Source organism: Delphinapterus leucas, unplaced genomic scaffold (genome assembly GCF_059928025.1).
Source record: "Delphinapterus leucas isolate spDelLeu-1000000601 "Yukka" unplaced genomic scaffold, BTC_Dleu_Yukka2 spDelLeu_asBTCV2_sq25, whole genome shotgun sequence".
In the NCBI taxonomy this organism is placed as follows: domain Eukaryota; kingdom Metazoa; phylum Chordata; class Mammalia; order Artiodactyla; family Monodontidae; genus Delphinapterus; species Delphinapterus leucas.
This window is the reverse complement of record NW_028322234.1, coordinates 15,350,642-15,355,718: the sequence shown is the minus strand read 5'-3', so window position 1 is coordinate 15,355,718 and position 5,077 is coordinate 15,350,642. Positions and strand designations below refer to the sequence as shown.

At 47.4% G+C, this 5,077-nt stretch overlaps 1 non-coding gene across 1 annotated transcript; it reads right to left on the bottom strand.

Moving 5' to 3' along the window:
• Positions 1–4,417: 4,417 nt before the first annotated feature.
• TRNAD-AUC (transfer RNA aspartic acid (anticodon AUC)) lies at positions 4,418–4,490 on the bottom strand. The gene has a single exon. It is a non-coding gene; the product is annotated as a tRNA-Asp (tRNA).
• Between the last annotated feature and the right edge of the window lie 587 nt (positions 4,491–5,077).

Sequence of the window (5,077 nt, the reverse complement as noted above, 5' to 3'; positions counted from 1 at the left end):
TTAGTTTCTGGTATACAGCACAGTGATTCATATATATATTCATATATACATATTCAGATATATATATTCAGATATTCCATTATAGGTTACTACAAGTTACTGAATATAGTTCCCTGTGCTATACAGTAAGTCCTTGTTGTTGTTTTAATATTCCTTTCTCATACTGTCCCTGAATGAATATTTTTTTGGGGGGCACCATGCCACATGGCATGCGGGACCTTAGTTCACCAGCCAGGGATCAAACCCATGCCCCCTACAGTGGAAGCATGGAGTCCTAACCACTGGACCGCCAGGGAAGTCCCTAGGTCCTTGAAGTTTATCTCTTTTATGTATAGTAGTATGTATCTATTAATCCCGAACACCTAATTTATCTCTCCCCCGTTTCCCCTTTGGTAATGTAAGTTTGTTTTCTATGTCTATGAGTCTGTTTCTGTTTTGTAAATAAGTTCATTGGTATCATTTTTTTAGATTCCACATATAAGTGCTATCATATGATATTTTTCTCTGTCTGACTTACTTCACTCAGTGTAAAAATCTCTAGGTCCATCCAAGTTGCTGCAAATGGCATTATTTCATTCTTTTTTATGGCCGAGTAATATTCCTACATAAAGTACTGAGCAAGTAGGAGGTGATCCCAGGAAGCCCTGGGAGGGGTGGAGAACTTAGATGGGAAGGAATGGAGCTAATACAGGATGCATGCATAAGTAGATGACAGCTATGGGTAACTGGGGCTCAGTCCCACTGGGGTCCCTGGAGACAGTACAGGGCACAACCTGAGTTGTCCTACCTAAAGGATGAGGGAGCTGGGGAATTGATCTACCAAATCCTACTGTCCTTGCGAGTGAGGGGTGAATGAGAGGCGAGCTTCAGGTGGGGGCCAGTAAACTCCCTACACCCAGGCTCACCCTGCACAGGGCTGAGCCTGCTCTGACAGCCAGAGAAAAATCCCACAGCAGAGTCTGGGATGTGCCTTCAGCAGCCTTTGGCATGTTGAGATGAGCACGAGGGTGTGGACATCTTCCAAGGCCCCCTATTCTTCTTAGGAAAGACTCCTCAGTGTCAGTTTCAAGGTCCAGCATCCCTTGCCTTCACCTCTTGGACCTTGTTCCACACCACACTCTTCACCCTCAAATTCTTCAAAGGCACCAAGCCGCTTCCACCTTGCAGGCCTTTCCCTGGGCCGCTCCCTGGAGCACCTTCCACCCCCTGTTCTCCTGGCCAACTCCAGTTCATCCTTTGGGTCTCAGCTTAGATGCCACGTCCTCCAGAAGCCCCTCCTGATGCCCCCATCCAGTTTGAACCCCCTGGTCCAGCTTCCTGCATCCTTCCTCTGCTCGCCTTTGGAGAAATTCTCATAACCATACTTATAACAATGATTTGTACCTGATAATAGCGTTTGTCTCATCTGCCTGCTCCCCCAAAGGTGCCTCACTGTGTCTGGGGCACCCAGCCTGGGGCCTGGTACACAGCAGATGTGCAATCTACAGGGAAACTCATGAGTGCCGACCTTCCTCTGTCAGGGGAGTGAAGTGTGGCCTGGATCACACAGCAGGGCCCGCTGGCATCCTTCCTGCTGCTTCCACAGTCCCCCTGGGGACCCCCTTGGCCCTTTACTCCAGAACTCCTGTAATTGAAAGCAAATGTTCCCTCCAGAAGTTTACCATATCTGCGTTCATCTTCTTCACGGGCTAATTTTATTAAAGTTCCCCAAAGAGAGAATTGTAAATTCATTAGCACGCATCTTGGACCAGACCCTCCTGTACGCCGGGTAAAAAAAGATTAGAAGTAAGCTGGGCCCGATGATAATGAAACAGAAGATGCTCAAACATAATTCTTAATTAAACTGTAATGAGATAAGAAGTCGTTGCCGTCTTGTGGTCCTGGCCTGAGTCCCCCATGTTGTCACTGTAGCTCCGTGATTTATGATTTTCCTCCCTCAAAGATGTAATTAGTTTTTTTCTTCCCACTTAAAAAAAAAAAAAAATCCAAAACATTATTTAGATTATTTAAAAAAAAACCTGGGCCACAATTGGGGGTTGTTTTTATCCTGGTGCAATAGTAACATCAATTTAGAAAAAAATAAATGTAGGAGGCTGAAGGAGGAGGGTTCAAGATGAGAAAATGCAGTGTAATAGCAGGAGACTGTGTCCAATTCTGCCCTGAGCCAGCCTCTTGGACTTGGGACAGGCTGGTGCTGCCACAGGGGATGCCCTTTCTTCTCTGCAGATTGGGATCATTTAGGGCCCCCTGCCTCCCTCAGAGCCACTTGCAGCCCCACGGTGCAGGAATATTTAGGGTCCACTTGGCTTCTGTCTCCTGGCCACTGAGCCCTGTGATTAGAATGGGCTTGTATCTCACAGGATTGTTTGGTGGCAAGTGACAGAAACCACTTCTGGCTGTCTTGGAGGGGATGGGATTGAGTGGTAGGATATAGAGGGGGACTTACAGAATGGAAATAAGGGGCACTCAGGTTTGCTGCATGGCCTCATGATGTCTCCCTCCCCTCCTGTCACCTGTTCCAGTTTCAAAGCCCCAGGAGAGGGTGATCCAGCCTCAACCCAGGACTGCTCCTCACACACCTTTGTAAGGGGTCAGGGGAGGACCAGATCCTTCACTGAAAGAGGGCATCATGGCACCCTGAAGCCACATGCAGCGAGAGGCTCCCTGAAGTGGAAGCCAGGTGCAATTAAACATGACTGCTTAGGTCCCAAATGACGACTCTGCTGTGAGACTTGCTGCAGGCTCTTTGAAGGGAGGGTTGTGGTGGAGGGGAGTGGTGGTCTGGGGTCCCCAGTCAGAACATCTATTCCTCAGGAGTGGGGTCATCACTGCCACAATGACAGGAATAATCAAAACCATTGAGCCCCCTTCTGTGCATCTGACACTGTGGTCAGTGTATCAGTCAGCTATTGCTGCATAACTAGTAATCCCAGAACTTAACAGCTTGAAAAACAATATTTCTTATCTCACAATCTCTGTGGGCAGGACTCTGGGTGCAGCTCAAGTAGGTGCCCTGCTTGAGGGTCTTACAGGTTATAACAAGGTGTTGGTCAGGGGCTGCCACCTCATCTAAAGGCTCAACTGGCAAGGAGCTGCTTCCAAGCTTCCTCCATGGCTCTTGGCAGGATTCAGTCCTCATGGGCTGTGGGACTGAGGGCCTCAGTTCCTTGCTGGCTGTGGGCCACAACCTGGTGTCAGTAGATTGGCATTGCTGTGTGGCAGGCAAACGGACCCAAGGTCAATTTGGTAACATGGTGAGGCAAGGAGAGTACAGTGTTTATTGTAGGTGCCAAGTGAGGAGAATGGGCAGTTCATGTTCAAAAGACCCGAACTCCCCAGTGGCTTTCGGGGAAGGGCTTTTAAAGGCAATATTAGGGGTGTGGGTTGTGGTGTGTATGATCAGCTTGTGGACCTTCTTCTGATTGGTTGGTGGTGAGGTAACAGGGTGATGTTTCAGGAATCTCAGTCATCAGCCTTCTGGTTCCAACCAGTCTGGGGTCTAGTGCTTGTGGTCAGCATGTAGTCACCATCCTCCACCTGGGTGGGGGGTCTTAGTTTCTGCAAAACAACTCAAAGATTTTGTGTCAGGTTGTTATGTATATCCCTTGAGGAGGAACGAAGACACTGTTTTATCACTGAAGTATTGTTTAAGCTATTATTACTTTTCTTGCTTGACTGTTTTTCCTTTGTTTCTGCATCCCCTCACTTCCCTAATTAATAACTGCTGTGCCAGCTCTTTGGAACTCGGGGAAAGCCTAGGAGACTAGAGCTTTCCCAAACAAGAAGCAGGGGACACAGAGGGGATTTTGTACCCAGGAGGGCCCTGCAGAGTCCTGCCAGTCTCAACCAAAACCCAGTAGACTGGCTTTGCTGTGCACCGGCGAGTGGACCCAAAGTCGGTTCAGTAACAATTCATTCGCCTATTCAACAGATACTTATTGTGCAACTACTATGTGCCAGGCCTCTGCTGGGTGCTGAGGGCCCGGCAGTGACCAAGAGAGACCAGATCCCTACCTTTAGGCACCTCACGATCTAGTAGGGGGAGACCAACGTCCAATAACCACACACCGAAATAGAAAATCACAACTGTGAGCACCACTGGGAAGGGACAGCGGGTTAGGAGGGTGGTTTAAGGGAGATCGACCTGGTCTGGGGGGGTCGGTGAAGACTTCTGGAAGAAGTTTGAGCTGGGAGCTGAAGGATGCGTGTGGGGTATGGGGCTGGACAGGCCAGAGAGGAGTGTGCCAGACAGAGGGGACAGCTCGGGCAAAGGCCCCGAGGTGGGACAGGAAGAGGGGCTGGAGGGAGGCCCAGAGTTAGGAGTTTGCCTCAGGAGGCCCTGAAGGTTAAAAAAAGTAATTTTTTTTTTTTTTTTTTTCTTTTTTGGCTGCATTGCTCACAACTTGTGGGATCCTAGCTCCCTGACCAGGGATCGAACCCAGGGCCTCAGCAGTGATAGTGCTGAGTCCTAACCACTGGACCACCAGAGAATTTCCTTTTTTTGTAGTTTTACTGGAGTATAGTTGACTTACAATGTTGTGTTAATTTCTGCTGTATGTTAAATTGACTCAGTTATACATATATATAATTCTTTTTCATCTTCTTTTCCATTATGGTTTTTCACAGGGTATTGAATATAGTTTCCTGTGCTCTACAGTAGGACCTTTTTATCCATCCTATATATAATAGTTTGCATCTGCTAATCCCAAACTCCCAATCCATCCCTCCCTCCCCCTTCCTCCCCCCTTGGCAACCACAAGTCTGTTCTCTATGTCTGTGCATCTGTTTCTGTTTCACAGATATACTCATTTGTGTCATATTTTAGATTCCACATGTAAGTGATATCATATGGTATTTGTCTTTAAAAAAAAAAAAAGTTTTTTAAATTGAGTTAATTACTGGGACTTCTCTGATGGTCCAGTGGCTAAGGCTCTGTGCTCCCAATGCAGGGGGCCTGGGTTCGATCCCTGGTCAGGGAACTAGATCCCGCACGCCGCAACTAAGACCAGGTGCAGCCAAATAAATAAATAAAATAAATTTTTTTAAAAAATTGAGTTAATTACATAGCCTAAAACTC